Source organism: Hyperolius riggenbachi, chromosome 3, assembly GCF_040937935.1.
Source record: "Hyperolius riggenbachi isolate aHypRig1 chromosome 3, aHypRig1.pri, whole genome shotgun sequence".
In the NCBI taxonomy this organism is placed as follows: Eukaryota; Metazoa; Chordata; class Amphibia; order Anura; family Hyperoliidae; genus Hyperolius; species Hyperolius riggenbachi.
Genome location: NC_090648.1, coordinates 121,520,843 through 121,535,703, shown reverse-complemented (window position 1 = coordinate 121,535,703; position 14,861 = coordinate 121,520,843). Strand labels below are relative to the sequence as shown.

General features: G+C 44.8%; 17 non-coding genes across 17 annotated transcripts; all 17 read left to right on the top strand.

Annotated features, from left to right (window-relative positions):
• Positions 1 to 21: 21 nt before the first annotated feature.
• Positions 22 to 94, top strand: TRNAR-CCU (transfer RNA arginine (anticodon CCU)). The gene has a single exon. It is a non-coding gene; the product is annotated as a tRNA-Arg (tRNA).
• A 1,222-nt stretch (positions 95 to 1,316) lies between these two features.
• Positions 1,317 to 1,409, top strand: TRNAI-GAU (transfer RNA isoleucine (anticodon GAU)). The gene is given in 2 exon segments: positions 1,317 to 1,354; positions 1,374 to 1,409. It is a non-coding gene; the product is annotated as a tRNA-Ile (tRNA).
• Positions 1,410 to 1,736: 327 nt separating this feature from the next.
• TRNAR-CCU (transfer RNA arginine (anticodon CCU)) lies at positions 1,737 to 1,809 on the top strand. The gene has a single exon. It is a non-coding gene; the product is annotated as a tRNA-Arg (tRNA).
• A 1,222-nt stretch (positions 1,810 to 3,031) lies between these two features.
• Positions 3,032 to 3,124, top strand: TRNAI-UAU (transfer RNA isoleucine (anticodon UAU)). Its single transcript is given in 2 exon segments — positions 3,032 to 3,069; positions 3,089 to 3,124. It is a non-coding gene; the product is annotated as a tRNA-Ile (tRNA).
• A 327-nt stretch (positions 3,125 to 3,451) lies between these two features.
• On the top strand, positions 3,452 to 3,524 carry TRNAR-CCU (transfer RNA arginine (anticodon CCU)). The gene has a single exon. It is a non-coding gene; the product is annotated as a tRNA-Arg (tRNA).
• Positions 3,525 to 4,746: 1,222 nt separating this feature from the next.
• TRNAI-UAU (transfer RNA isoleucine (anticodon UAU)) lies at positions 4,747 to 4,839 on the top strand. Its single transcript is given in 2 exon segments — positions 4,747 to 4,784; positions 4,804 to 4,839. It is a non-coding gene; the product is annotated as a tRNA-Ile (tRNA).
• A 327-nt stretch (positions 4,840 to 5,166) lies between these two features.
• Positions 5,167 to 5,239, top strand: TRNAR-CCU (transfer RNA arginine (anticodon CCU)). Its single transcript has one exon. It is a non-coding gene; the product is annotated as a tRNA-Arg (tRNA).
• Positions 5,240 to 6,461: 1,222 nt separating this feature from the next.
• On the top strand, positions 6,462 to 6,554 carry TRNAI-UAU (transfer RNA isoleucine (anticodon UAU)). The gene is given in 2 exon segments: positions 6,462 to 6,499; positions 6,519 to 6,554. It is a non-coding gene; the product is annotated as a tRNA-Ile (tRNA).
• Positions 6,555 to 6,881: 327 nt separating this feature from the next.
• TRNAR-CCU (transfer RNA arginine (anticodon CCU)) lies at positions 6,882 to 6,954 on the top strand. Its single transcript has one exon. It is a non-coding gene; the product is annotated as a tRNA-Arg (tRNA).
• Positions 6,955 to 8,176: 1,222 nt separating this feature from the next.
• TRNAI-UAU (transfer RNA isoleucine (anticodon UAU)) lies at positions 8,177 to 8,269 on the top strand. Its single transcript is given in 2 exon segments — positions 8,177 to 8,214; positions 8,234 to 8,269. It is a non-coding gene; the product is annotated as a tRNA-Ile (tRNA).
• A 327-nt stretch (positions 8,270 to 8,596) lies between these two features.
• On the top strand, positions 8,597 to 8,669 carry TRNAR-CCU (transfer RNA arginine (anticodon CCU)). The gene has a single exon. It is a non-coding gene; the product is annotated as a tRNA-Arg (tRNA).
• A 1,222-nt stretch (positions 8,670 to 9,891) lies between these two features.
• Positions 9,892 to 9,984, top strand: TRNAI-UAU (transfer RNA isoleucine (anticodon UAU)). Its single transcript is given in 2 exon segments — positions 9,892 to 9,929; positions 9,949 to 9,984. It is a non-coding gene; the product is annotated as a tRNA-Ile (tRNA).
• Positions 9,985 to 10,311: 327 nt separating this feature from the next.
• TRNAR-CCU (transfer RNA arginine (anticodon CCU)) lies at positions 10,312 to 10,384 on the top strand. The gene has a single exon. It is a non-coding gene; the product is annotated as a tRNA-Arg (tRNA).
• A 1,222-nt stretch (positions 10,385 to 11,606) lies between these two features.
• On the top strand, positions 11,607 to 11,699 carry TRNAI-UAU (transfer RNA isoleucine (anticodon UAU)). The gene is given in 2 exon segments: positions 11,607 to 11,644; positions 11,664 to 11,699. It is a non-coding gene; the product is annotated as a tRNA-Ile (tRNA).
• A 327-nt stretch (positions 11,700 to 12,026) lies between these two features.
• TRNAR-CCU (transfer RNA arginine (anticodon CCU)) lies at positions 12,027 to 12,099 on the top strand. The gene has a single exon. It is a non-coding gene; the product is annotated as a tRNA-Arg (tRNA).
• A 1,222-nt stretch (positions 12,100 to 13,321) lies between these two features.
• On the top strand, positions 13,322 to 13,414 carry TRNAI-UAU (transfer RNA isoleucine (anticodon UAU)). Its single transcript is given in 2 exon segments — positions 13,322 to 13,359; positions 13,379 to 13,414. It is a non-coding gene; the product is annotated as a tRNA-Ile (tRNA).
• A 327-nt stretch (positions 13,415 to 13,741) lies between these two features.
• Positions 13,742 to 13,814, top strand: TRNAR-CCU (transfer RNA arginine (anticodon CCU)). The gene has a single exon. It is a non-coding gene; the product is annotated as a tRNA-Arg (tRNA).
• Positions 13,815 to 14,861: the final 1,047 nt, after the last annotated feature.

Here is a 14,861-nt window from a genome sequence, read left to right as displayed (position 1 = left end):
CTTGCTGCACTTCTACAGCATGCCCCAGTGGCCTAATGGATAAGGCACTGGCCTCCTAAGCCAGGGATTGTGGGTTCGAGTCCCATCTGGGGTGGCACATTCCTTCTTTGGCCCTTACATGTAGCATACCAACACACATTGTACTCTGATACAAATGACTTGGATTCTCATGGCTGCCAAAGGCTTTTAAAGTGGACCAGAACTCTTGCACAGGAAAGAAGGAGAACATAGAGAAATGCATCCTGTGTATGTATTTAGAGACTTTAGCCTATCCCCCTCATTTGTGTCTAATCACTAGTTGTGGTGATCACCCTGGGTCACATGACTGCCAATGGCAGATAAGCTCATTTGAAAGCACAGCCTGTTAACAATATGTCTGCTTCCATCAGTCAGGAAGTAGAAACAGTGCAGATTTCTCTTAGGATTTCTATTAGCTGTAACAAAGAAATGTTTCTTGTTTAAAGGTTGTTATGCTGTTGCGTATCTTTTAGAGCAGAAAGGACGTTCTGAGTTCAGGTCCACTTGAAATTCGACAAGGCTTTCAATGGGTATCCCACATCTCGTTACAAAAGGTCAAAGAAATGTAAAGTCACTATCATGTCACCACACTATGGAAAATCATAGCAAATCCACCTTCAAAATGCACTTCCTGCTGATTTTCACGGACCCACTTCAAAGCTAGATGCAACGCGCAATTGTGAACATCTCAATTGGCCGGCTCTGCTGTCATACATATTTATATCTTCTATAATAATAAATTCAATCTGTCATTTTGGGTGCTGTGTGTAAGATACGCCTTGCCCAGTAAATACCCCAGGGATTCCCTGCATCATGCCTGCATGTGTAGTCTGCCCAACTCAGCCGACTGCATTGCGACTCTGGAGGAGTGGCACCTGCTGGGGATAAAACATGACTTGAGATAGGTGTGCTTTTCCTTATTATCGCCTTATATGCAGTAGGAACATGCACATTTAGCAGCAGACCAGAATGATCTCACACCTTTTCAGAGGTATTCATGGCTTTCAAAGCCTGCTCTCATGGCCTATTCTCTCACCACCACAAAAAAAGTGTGATTGTGTGCTCCTAGTCTGTGTCAAGCCTCCATTGAAGTCCACTCACCTCTATGGAGATGATCTTAATAGTCACCTTGGCTTGCTGATTTGGACAAACGCTCCCTGTCTTCTACCGGTTTTCTTCTTAACAAACAATTGACTTGGTCTTATAATGATTTATGACATGTGCTTCATTTTAACGAGTTACGCATCACAGGCCAAGTGTCCTGGTGATAAAGGCACCTCCCCAACAGCAGCAACGGAGCTCCAGTGGCGCAATCGGTTAGCGCGCGGTACTGATAAGACAGTATCTGTTGAGCAATGCTGAGGTTGTGAGTTCGAGCCTCACCTGGAGCAGAGATAGTTGCCCTTTTGCTTCCTTTAATCACCTTTCTCCTATGACCCAAAACATTCAAGCCAAAGGGTGCCAGTATGCCACTGCTACACGCAGGAGCTGTCATTGCCCAACAAGGGAAGCTTGTTTTGAGTGAGGACCAAAAAGAATGAGACCAATGCTTTTGCTTGTTGAAGAGCAGTGGAGGAAGCTGGCAAGAGCTATATCACCTGCAAAATCCATGGCACAACACAAGGAAAAGAAGTACGTCCATTTGCAACTCATTTGCTGCAAGAGGCATTGTGCAGTCTCTGTGGAGCAAAAGCCTACTTGCTGCACTTCTACAGCATGCCCCAGTGGCCTAATGGATAAGGCACTGGCCTCCTAAGCCAGGGATTGTGGGTTCGAGTCCCATCTGGGGTGGCACATTCCTTCTTTGGCCCTTACATGTAGCATACCAACACACATTGTACTCTGATACAAATGACTTGGATTCTCATGGCTGCCAAAGGCTTTTAAAGTGGACCAGAACTCTTGCACAGGAAAGAAGGAGAACATAGAGAAATGCATCCTGTGTATGTATTTAGAGACTTTAGCCTGTCCCCCTCATTTGTGTCTAATCACTAGTTGTGGTGATCACCCTGGGTCACATGACTGCCAATGGCAGATAAGCTCATTTGAAAGCACAGCCTGTTAACAATATGTCTGCTTCCATCAGTCAGGAAGTAGAAACAGTGCAGATTTATCTTAGGATTTCTATTAGCTGTAACAAAGAAATGTTTCTTGTTTAAAGGTTGTTATGCTGTTGCGTATCTTTTAGAGCAGAAAGGACGTTCTGAGTTCAGGTCCACTTGAAATTCGACAAGGCTTTCAATGGGTATCCCACATCTCGTTACAAAAGGTCAAAGAAATGTAAAGTCACTATCATGTCACCACACTATGGAAAATCATAGCAAATCCACCTTCAAAATGCACTTCCTGCTGATTTTCACGGACCCACTTCAAAGCTAGATGCAACGCGCAATTGTGAACATCTCAATTGGCCGGCTCTGCTGTCATATATATTTATATCTTCTATAATAATAAATTCAATCTGTCATTTTGGGTGCTGTGTGTAAGATACGCCTTGCCCAGTAAATACCCCAGGGATTCCCTGCATCATGCCTGCATGTGTAGTCTGCCCAACTCAGCCGACTGCATTGCGACTCTGGAGGAGTGGCACCTGCTGGGGATAAAACATGACTTGAGATAGGTGTGCTTTTCCTTATTATCGCCTTATATGCAGTAGGAACATGCACATTTAGCAGCAGACCAGAATGATCTCACACCTTTTCAGAGGTATTCATGGCTTTCAAAGCCTGCTCTCATGGCCTATTCTCTCACCACCACAAAAAAAGTGTGATTGTGTGCTCCTAGTCTGTGTCAAGCCTCCATTGAAGTCCACTCACCTCTATGGAGATGATCTTAATAGTCACCTTGGCTTGCTGATTTGGACAAACGCTCCCTGTCTTCTACCGGTTTTCTTCTTAACAAACAATTGACTTGGTCTTATAATGATTTATGACATGTGCTTCATTTTAACGAGTTACGCATCACAGGCCAAGTGTCCTGGTGATAAAGGCACCTCCCCAACAGCAGCAACGGAGCTCCAGTGGCGCAATCGGTTAGCGCGCGGTACTTATAAGACAGTATCTGTTGAGCAATGCCGAGGTTGTGAGTTCGAGCCTCACCTGGAGCAGAGATAGTTGCCCTTTTGCTTCCTTTAATCACCTTTCTCCTATGACCCAAAACATTCAAGCCAAAGGGTGCCAGTATGCCACTGCTACACGCAGGAGCTGTCATTGCCCAACAAGGGAAGCTTGTTTTGAGTGAGGACCAAAAAGAATGAGACCAATGCTTTTGCTTGTTGAAGAGCAGTGGAGGAAGCTGGCAAGAGCTATATCACCTGCAAAATCCATGGCACAACACAAGGAAAAGAAGTACGTCCATTTGCAACTCATTTGCTACAAGAGGCATTGTGCAGTCTCTGTGGAGCAAAAGCCTACTTGCTGCACTTCTACAGCATGCCCCAGTGGCCTAATGGATAAGGCACTGGCCTCCTAAGCCAGGGATTGTGGGTTCGAGTCCCATCTGGGGTGGCACAATCCTTCTTTGGCCCTTATATGTAGCATACCAACACACATTGTACTCTGATACAAATGACTTGGATTCTCATGGCTGCCAAAGGCTTTTAAAGTGGACCAGAACTCTTGCACAGGAAAGAAGGAAAACATAGAGAAATGCACCCTGTGTATGTATTTAGAGACTTTAGCCTGTCCCCCTCATTTGTGTCTAATCACTAGTTGTGGTGATCACCCTGGGTCACATGACTGCCAATGGCAGATAAGCTCATTTGAAAGCACAGCCTGTTAACAATATGTCTGCTTCCATCAGTCAGGAAGTAGAAACAGTGCAGATTTCTCTTAGGATTTCTATTAGCTGTAACAAAGAAATGTTTCTTGTTTAAAGGTTGTTATGCTGTTGCGTATCTTTTAGAGCAGAAAGGACGTTCTGAGTTCAGGTCCACTTGAAATTCGACAAGGCTTTCAATGGGTATCCCACATCTCGTTACAAAAGGTCAAAGAAATGTAAAGTCACTATCATGTCACCACACTATGGAAAATCATAGCAAATCCACCTTCAAAATGCACTTCCTGCTGATTTTCACGGACCCACTTCAAAGCTAGATGCAACGCGCAATTGTGAACATCTCAATTGGCCGGCTCTGCTGTCATATATATTTATATCTTCTATAATAATAAATTCAATCTGTCATTTTGGGTGCTGTGTGTAAGATACGCCTTGCCCAGTAAATACCCCAGGGATTCCCTGCATCATGCCTGCATGTGTAGTCTGCCCAACTCAGCCGACTGCATTGCGACTCTGGAGGAGTGGCACCTGCTGGGGATAAAACATGACTTGAGATAGGTGTGCTTTTCCTTATTATCGCCTTATATGCAGTAGGAACATGCACATTTAGCAGCAGACCAGAATGATCTCACACCTTTTCAGAGGTATTCATGGCTTTCAAAGCCTGCTCTCATGGCCTATTCTCTCACCACCACAAAAAATGTGTGATTGTGTGCTCCTAGTCTGTGTCAAGCCTCCATTGAAGTCCACTCACCTCTATGGAGATGATCTTAATAGTCACCTTGGCTTGCTGATTTGGACAAACGCTCCCTGTCTTCTACCGGTTTTCTTCTTAACAAACAATTGACTTGGTCTTATAATGATTTATGACATGTGCTTCATTTTAACGAGTTACGCATCACAGGCCAAGTGTCCTGGTGATAAAGGCACCTCCCCAACAGCAGCAACGGAGCTCCAGTGGCGCAATCGGTTAGCGCGCGGTACTTATAAGACAGTATCTGTTGAGCAATGCCGAGGTTGTGAGTTCGAGCCTCACCCGGAGCAGAGATAGTTGCCCTTTTGCTTCCTTTAATCACCTTTCTCCTATGACCCAAAACATTCAAGCCAAAGGGTGCCAGTATGCCACTGCTACACGCAGGAGCTGTCATTGCCCAACAAGGGAGGCTTGTTTTGAGTGAGGACCAAAAAGAATGAGACCAATGCTTTTGCTTGTTGAAGAGCAGTGGAGGAAGCTGGCAAGAGCTATATCACCTGCAAAATCCATGGCACAACACAAGGAAAAGAAGTACGTCCATTTGCAACTCATTTGCTGCAAGAGGCATTGTGCAGTCTCTGTGGAGCAAAAGCCTACTTGCTGCACTTCTACAGCATGCCCCAGTGGCCTAATGGATAAGGCACTGGCCTCCTAAGCCAGGGATTGTGGGTTCGAGTCCCATCTGGGGTGGCACATTCCTTCTTTGGCCCTTACATGTAGCATACCAACACACATTGTACTCTGATACAAATGACTTGGATTCTCATGGCTGCCAAAGGCTTTTAAAGTGGACCAGAACTCATGCACAGGCAAGAAGGAGAACATAGAGAAATGCATCCTCTGTATGTATTTAGAGACTTTAGCCTGTCCCCCTCATTTGTGTCTAATCACTAGTTGTGGTGATCACCCTGGGTCACATGACTGCCAATGGCAGATAAGCTCATTTGAAAGCACAGCCTGTTAACAATATGTCTGCTTCCATCAGTCAGGAAGTAGAAACAGTGCAGATTTATCTTAGGATTTCTATTAGCTGTAACAAAGAAATGTTTCTTGTTTAAAGGTTGTTATGCTGTTGCGTATCTTTTAGAGCAGAAAGGACGTTCTGAGTTCAGGTCCACTTGAAATTCGACAAGGCTTTCAATGGGTATCCCACATCTCGTTACAAAAGGTCAAAGAAATGTAAAGTCACTATCATGTCACCACACTATGGAAAATCATAGCAAATCCACCTTCAAAATGCACTTCCTGCTGATTTTCACGGACCCACTTCAAAGCTAGATGCAACGCGCAATTGTGAACATCTCAATTGGCCGGCTCTGCTGTCATATATATTTATATCTTCTATAATAATAAATTCAATCTGTCATTTTGGGTGCTGTGTGTAAGATACGCCTTGCCCAGTAAATACCCCAGGGATTCCCTGCATCATGCCTGCATGTGTAGTCTGCCCAACTCAGCCGACTGCATTGCGACTCTGGAGGAGTGGCACCTGCTGGGGATAAAACATGACTTGAGATAGGTGTGCTTTTCCTTATTATCGCCTTATATGCAGTAGGAACATGCACATTTAGCAGCAGACCAGAATGATCTCACACCTTTTCAGAGGTATTCATGGCTTTCAAAGCCTGCTCTCATGGCCTATTCTCTCACCACCACAAAAAAAGTGTGATTGTGTGCTCCTAGTCTGTGTCAAGCCTCCATTGAAGTCCACTCACCTCTATGGAGATGATCTTAATAGTCACCTTGGCTTGCTGATTTGGACAAACGCTCCCTGTCTTCTACCGGTTTTCTTCTTAACAAACAATTGACTTGGTCTTATAATGATTTATGACATGTGCTTCATTTTAACGAGTTACGCATCACAGGCCAAGTGTCCTGGTGATAAAGGCACCTCCCCAACAGCAGCAACGGAGCTCCAGTGGCGCAATCGGTTAGCGCGCGGTACTTATAAGACAGTATCTGTTGAGCAATGCCGAGGTTGTGAGTTCGAGCCTCACCTGGAGCAGAGATAGTTGCCCTTTTGCTTCCTTTAATCACCTTTCTCCTATGACCCAAAACATTCAAGCCAAAGGGTGCCAGTATGCCACTGCTACACGCAGGAGCTGTCATTGCCCAACAAGGGAAGCTTGTTTTGAGTGAGGACCAAAAAGAATGAGACCAATGCTTTTGCTTGTTGAAGAGCAGTGGAGGAAGCTGGCAAGAGCTATATCACCTGCAAAATCCATGGCACAACACAAGGAAAAGAAGTACGTCCATTTGCAACTCATTTGCTACAAGAGGCATTGTGCAGTCTCTGTGGAGCAAAAGCCTACTTGCTGCACTTCTACAGCATGCCCCAGTGGCCTAATGGATAAGGCACTGGCCTCCTAAGCCAGGGATTGTGGGTTCGAGTCCCATCTGGGGTGGCACAATCCTTCTTTGGCCCTTACATGTAGCATACCAACACACATTGTACTCTGATACAAATGACTTGGATTCTCATGGCTGCCAAAGGCTTTTAAAGTGGACCAGAACTCTTGCACAGGAAAGAAGGAAAACATAGAGAAATGCACCCTGTGTATGTATTTAGAGACTTTAGCCTGTCCCCCTCATTTGTGTCTAATCACTAGTTGTGGTGATCACCCTGGGTCACATGACTGCCAATGGCAGATAAGCTCATTTGAAAGCACAGCCTGTTAACAATATGTCTGCTTCCATCAGTCAGGAAGTAGAAACAGTGCAGATTTATCTTAGGATTTCTATTAGCTGTAACAAAGAAATGTTTCTTGTTTAAAGGTTGTTATGCTGTTGCGTATCTTTTAGAGCAGAAAGGACGTTCTGAGTTCAGGTCCACTTGAAATTCGACAAGGCTTTCAATGGGTATCCCACATCTCGTTACAAAAGGTCAAAGAAATGTAAAGTCACTATCATGTCACCACACTATGGAAAATCATAGCAAATCCACCTTCAAAATGCACTTCCTGCTGATTTTCACGGACCCACTTCAAAGCTAGATGCAACGCGCAATTGTGAACATCTCAATTGGCCGGCTCTGCTGTCATATATATTTATATCTTCTATAATAATAAATTCAATCTGTCATTTTGGGTGCTGTGTGTAAGATACGCCTTGCCCAGTAAATACCCCAGGGCTTCCCTGCATCATGCCTGCATGTGTAGTCTGCCCAACTCAGCCGACTGCATTGCGACTCTGGAGGAGTGGCACCTGCTGGGGATAAAACATGACTTGAGATAGGTGTGCTTTTCCTTATTATCGCCTTATATGCAGTAGGAACATGCACATTTAGCAGCAGACCAGAATGATCTCACACCTTTTCAGAGGTATTCATGGCTTTCAAAGCCTGCTCTCATGGCCTATTCTCTCACCACCACAAAAAAAGTGTGATTGTGTGCTCCTAGTCTGTGTCAAGCCTCCATTGAAGTCCACTCACCTCTATGGAGATGATCTTAATAGTCACCTTGGCTTGCTGATTTGGACAAACGCTCCCTGTCTTCTACCGGTTTTCTTCTTAACAAACAATTGACTTGGTCTTATAATGATTTATGACATGTGCTTCATTTTAACGAGTTACGCATCACAGGCCAAGTGTCCTGGTGATAAAGGCACCTCCCCAACAGCAGCAACGGAGCTCCAGTGGCGCAATCGGCTAGCGCGCGGTACTTATAAGACAGTATCTGTTGAGCAATGCCGAGGTTGTGAGTTCGAGCCTCACCTGGAGCAGAGATAGTTGCCCTTTTGCTTCCTTTAATCACCTTTCTCCTATGACCCAAAACATTCAAGCCAAAGGGTGCCAGTATGCCACTGCTACACGCAGGAGCTGTCATTGCCCAACAAGGGAAGCTTGTTTTGAGTGAGGACCAAAAAGAATGAGACCAATGCTTTTGCTTGTTGAAGAGCAGTGGAGGAAGCTGGCAAGAGCTATATCACCTGCAAAATCCATGGCACAACACAAGGAAAAGAAGTACGTCCATTTGCAACTCATTTGCTACAAGAGGCATTGTGCAGTCTCTGTGGAGCAAAAGCCTACTTGCTGCACTTCTACAGCATGCCCCAGTGGCCTAATGGATAAGGCACTGGCCTCCTAAGCCAGGGATTGTGGGTTCGAGTCCCATCTGGGGTGGCACAATCCTTCTTTGGCCCTTACATGTAGCATACCAACACACATTGTACTCTGATACAAATGACTTGGATTCTCATGGCTGCCAAAGGCTTTTAAAGTGGACCAGAACTCTTGCACAGGAAAGAAGGAAAACATAGAGAAATGCACCCTGTGTATGTATTTAGAGACTTTAGCCTGTCCCCCTCATTTGTGTCTAATCACTAGTTGTGGTGATCACCCTGGGTCACATGACTGCCAATGGCAGATAAGCTCATTTGAAAGCACAGCCTGTTAACAATATGTCTGCTTCCATCAGTCAGGAAGTAGAAACAGTGCAGATTTATCTTAGGATTTCTATTAGCTGTAACAAAGAAATGTTTCTTGTTTAAAGGTTGTTATGCTGTTGCGTATCTTTTAGAGCAGAAAGGACGTTCTGAGTTCAGGTCCACTTGAAATTCGACAAGGCTTTCAATGGGTATCCCACATCTCGTTACAAAAGGTCAAAGAAATGTAAAGTCACTATCATGTCACCACACTATGGAAAATCATAGCAAATCCACCTTCAAAATGCACTTCCTGCTGATTTTCACGGACCCACTTCAAAGCTAGATGCAACGCGCAATTGTGAACATCTCAATTGGCCGGCTCTGCTGTCATATATATTTATATCTTCTATAATAATAAATTCAATCTGTCATTTTGGGTGCTGTGTGTAAGATACGCCTTGCCCAGTAAATACCCCAGGGATTCCCTGCATCATGCCTGCATGTGTAGTCTGCCCAACTCAGCCGACTGCATTGCGACTCTGGAGGAGTGGCACCTGCTGGGGATAAAACATGACTTGAGATAGGTGTGCTTTTCCTTATTATCGCCTTATATGCAGTAGGAACATGCACATTTAGCAGCAGACCAGAATGATCTCACACCTTTTCAGAGGTATTCATGGCTTTCAAAGCCTGCTCTCATGGCCTATTCTCTCACCACCACAAAAAAAGTGTGATTGTGTGCTCCTAGTCTGTGTCAAGCCTCCATTGAAGTCCACTCACCTCTATGGAGATGATCTTAATAGTCACCTTGGCTTGCTGATTTGGACAAACGCTCCCTGTCTTCTACCGGTTTTCTTCTTAACAAACAATTGACTTGGTCTTATAATGATTTATGACATGTGCTTCATTTTAACGAGTTACGCATCACAGGCCAAGTGTCCTGGTGATAAAGGCACCTCCCCAACAGCAGCAACGGAGCTCCAGTGGCGCAATCGGTTAGCGCGCGGTACTTATAAGACAGTATCTGTTGAGCAATGCCGAGGTTGTGAGTTCGAGCCTCACCTGGAGCAGAGATAGTTGCCCTTTTGCTTCCTTTAATCACCTTTCTCCTATGACCCAAAACATTCAAGCCAAAGGGTGCCAGTATGCCACTGCTACACGCAGGAGCTGTCATTGCCCAACAAGGAAAGCTTGTTTTGAGTGAGGACCAAAAAGAATGAGACCAATGCTTTTGCTTGTTGAAGAGCAGTGGAGGAAGCTGGCAAGAGCTATATCACCTGCAAAATCCATGGCACAACACAAGGAAAAGAAGTACGTCCATTTGCAACTCATTTGCTGCAAGAGGCATTGTGCAGTCTCTGTGGAGCAAAAGCCTACTTGCTGCACTTCTACAGCATGCCCCAGTGGCCTAATGGATAAGGCACTGGCCTCCTAAGCCAGGGATTGTGGGTTCGAGTCCCATCTGGGGTGGCACATTCCTTCTTTGGCCCTTACATGTAGCATACCAACACACATTGTACTCTGATACAAATGACTTGGATTCTCATGGCTGCCAAAGGCTTTTAAAGTGGACCAGAACTCTTGCACAGGAAAGAAGGAGAACATAGAGAAATGCATCCTGTGTATGTATTTAGAGACTTTAGCCTGTCCCCCTCATTTGTGTCTAATCACTAGTTGTGGTGATCACCCTGGGTCACATGACTGCCAATGGCAGATAAGCTCATTTGAAAGCACAGCCTGTTAACAATATGTCTGCTTCCATCAGTCAGGAAGTAGAAACAGTGCAGATTTATCTTAGGATTTCTATTAGCTGTAACAAAGAAATGTTTCTTGTTTAAAGGTTGTTATGCTGTTGCGTATCTTTTAGAGCAGAAAGGACGTTCTGAGTTCAGGTCCACTTGAAATTCGACAAGGCTTTCAATGGGTATCCCACATCTCGTTACAAAAGGTCAAAGAAATGTAAAGTCACTATCATGTCACCACACTATGGAAAATCATAGCAAATCCACCTTCAAAATGCACTTCCTGCTGATTTTCACGGACCCACTTCAAAGCTAGATGCAACGCGCAATTGTGAACATCTCAATTGGCCGGCTCTGCTGTCATATATATTTATATCTTCTATAATAATAAATTCAATCTGTCATTTTGGGTGCTGTGTGTAAGATACGCCTTGCCCAGTAAATACCCCAGGGATTCCCTGCATCATGCCTGCATGTGTAGTCTGCCCAACTCAGCCGACTGCATTGCGACTCTGGAGGAGTGGCACCTGCTGGGGATAAAACATGACTTGAGATAGGTGTGCTTTTCCTTATTATCGCCTTATATGCAGTAGGAACATGCACATTTAGCAGCAGACCAGAATGATCTCACACCTTTTCAGAGGTATTCATGGCTTTCAAAGCCTGCTCTCATGGCCTATTCTCTCACCACCACAAAAAAAGTGTGATTGTGTGCTCCTAGTCTGTGTCAAGCCTCCATTGAAGTCCACTCACCTCTATGGAGATGATCTTAATAGTCACCTTGGCTTGCTGATTTGGACAAACGCTCCCTGTCTTCTACCGGTTTTCTTCTTAACAAACAATTGACTTGGTCTTATAATGATTTATGACATGTGCTTCATTTTAACGAGTTACGCATCACAGGCCAAGTGTCCTGGTGATAAAGGCACCTCCCCAACAGCAGCAACGGAGCTCCAGTGGCGCAATCGGTTAGCGCGCGGTACTTATAAGACAGTATCTGTTGAGCAATGCCGAGGTTGTGAGTTCGAGCCTCACCTGGAGCAGAGATAGTTGCCCTTTTGCTTCCTTTAATCACCTTTCTCCTATGACCCAAAACATTCAAGCCAAAGGGTGCCAGTATGCCACTGCTACACGCAGGAGCTGTCATTGCCCAACAAGGGAAGCTTGTTTTGAGTGAGGACCAAAAAGAATGAGACCAATGCTTTTGCTTGTTGAAGAGCAGTGGAGGAAGCTGGCAAGAGCTATATCACCTGCAAAATCCATGGCACAACACAAGGAAAAGAAGTACGTCCATTTGCAACTCATTTGCTACAAGAGGCATTGTGCAGTCTCTGTGGAGCAAAAGCCTACTTGCTGCACTTCTACAGCATGCCCCAGTGGCCTAATGGATAAGGCACTGGCCTCCTAAGCCAGGGATTGTGGGTTCGAGTCCCATCTGGGGTGGCACAATCCTTCTTTGGCCCTTACATGTAGCATACCAACACACATTGTACTCTGATACAAATGACTTGGATTCTCATGGCTGCCAAAGGCTTTTAAAGTGGACCAGAACTCTTGCACAGGAAAGAAGGAAAACATAGAGAAATGCACCCTGTGTATGTATTTAGAGACTTTAGCCTGTCCCCCTCATTTGTGTCTAATCACTAGTTGTGGTGATCACCCTGGGTCACATGACTGCCAATGGCAGATAAGCTCATTTGAAAGCACAGCCTGTTAACAATATGTCTGCTTCCATCAGTCAGGAAGTAGAAACAGTGCAGATTTATCTTAGGATTTCTATTAGCTGTAACAAAGAAATGTTTCTTGTTTAAAGGTTGTTATGCTGTTGCGTATCTTTTAGAGCAGAAAGGACGTTCTGAGTTCAGGTCCACTTGAAATTCGACAAGGCTTTCAATGGGTATCCCACATCTCGTTACAAAAGGTCAAAGAAATGTAAAGTCACTATCATGTCACCACACTATGGAAAATCATAGCAAATCCACCTTCAAAATGCACTTCCTGCTGATTTTCACGGACCCACTTCAAAGCTAGATGCAACGCGCAATTGTGAACATCTCAATTGGCCGGCTCTGCTGTCATATATATTTATATCTTCTATAATAATAAATTCAATCTGTCATTTTGGGTGCTGTGTGTAAGATACGCCTTGCCCAGTAAATACCCCAGGGCTTCCCTGCATCATGCCTGCATGTGTAGTCTGCCCAACTCAGCCGACTGCATTGCGACTCTGGAGGAGTGGCACCTGCTGGGGATAAAACATGACTTGAGATAGGTGTGCTTTTCCTTATTATCGCCTTATATGCAGTAGGAACATGCACATTTAGCAGCAGACCAGAATGATCTCACACCTTTTCAGAGGTATTCATGGCTTTCAAAGCCTGCTCTCATGGCCTATTCTCTCACCACCACAAAAAAAGTGTGATTGTGTGCTCCTAGTCTGTGTCAAGCCTCCATTGAAGTCCACTCACCTCTATGGAGATGATCTTAATAGTCACCTTGGCTTGCTGATTTGGACAAACGCTCCCTGTCTTCTACCGGTTTTCTTCTTAACAAACAATTGACTTGGTCTTATAATGATTTATGACATGTGCTTCATTTTAACGAGTTACGCATCACAGGCCAAGTGTCCTGGTGATAAAGGCACCTCCCCAACAGCAGCAACGGAGCTCCAGTGGCGCAATCGGCTAGCGCGCGGTACTTATAAGACAGTATCTGTTGAGCAATGCCGAGGTTGTGAGTTCGAGCCTCACCTGGAGCAGAGATAGTTGCCCTTTTGCTTCCTTTAATCACCTTTCTCCTATGACCCAAAACATTCAAGCCAAAGGGTGCCAGTATGCCACTGCTACACGCAGGAGCTGTCATTGCCCAACAAGGGAAGCTTGTTTTGAGTGAGGACCAAAAAGAATGAGACCAATGCTTTTGCTTGTTGAAGAGCAGTGGAGGAAGCTGGCAAGAGCTATATCACCTGCAAAATCCATGGCACAACACAAGGAAAAGAAGTACGTCCATTTGCAACTCATTTGCTACAAGAGGCATTGTGCAGTCTCTGTGGAGCAAAAGCCTACTTGCTGCACTTCTACAGCATGCCCCAGTGGCCTAATGGATAAGGCACTGGCCTCCTAAGCCAGGGATTGTGGGTTCGAGTCCCATCTGGGGTGGCACAATCCTTCTTTGGCCCTTACATGTAGCATACCAACACACATTGTACTCTGATACAAATGACTTGGATTCTCATGGCTGCCAAAGGCTTTTAAAGTGGACCAGAACTCTTGCACAGGAAAGAAGGAAAACATAGAGAAATGCACCCTGTGTATGTATTTAGAGACTTTAGCCTGTCCCCCTCATTTGTGTCTAATCACTAGTTGTGGTGATCACCCTGGGTCACATGACTGCCAATGGCAGATAAGCTCATTTGAAAGCACAGCCTGTTAACAATATGTCTGCTTCCATCAGTCAGGAAGTAGAAACAGTGCAGATTTATCTTAGGATTTCTATTAGCTGTAACAAAGAAATGTTTCTTGTTTAAAGGTTGTTATGCTGTTGCGTATCTTTTAGAGCAGAAAGGACGTTCTGAGTTCAGGTCCACTTGAAATTCGACAAGGCTTTCAATGGGTATCCCACATCTCGTTACAAAAGGTCAAAGAAATGTAAAGTCACTATCATGTCACCACACTATGGAAAATCATAGCAAATCCACCTTCAAAATGCACTTCCTGCTGATTTTCACGGACCCACTTCAAAGCTAGATGCAACGCGCAATTGTGAACATCTCAATTGGCCGGCTCTGCTGTCATATATATTTATATCTTCTATAATAATAAATTCAATCTGTCATTTTGGGTGCTGTGTGTAAGATACGCCTTGCCCAGTAAATACCCCAGGGATTCCCTGCATCATGCCTGCATGTGTAGTCTGCCCAACTCAGCCGACTGCATTGCGACTCTGGAGGAGTGGCACCTGCTGGGGATAAAACATGACTTGAGATAGGTGTGCTTTTCCTTATTATCGCCTTATATGCAGTAGGAACATGCACATTTAGCAGCAGACCAGAATGATCTCACACCTTTTCAGAGGTATTCATGGCTTTCAAAGCCTGCTCTCATGGCCTATTCTCTCACCACCACAAAAAAAGTGTGATTGTGTGCTCCTAGTCTGTGTCAAGCCTCCATTGAAGTCCACTCACCTCTATGGAGATGATCTTAATA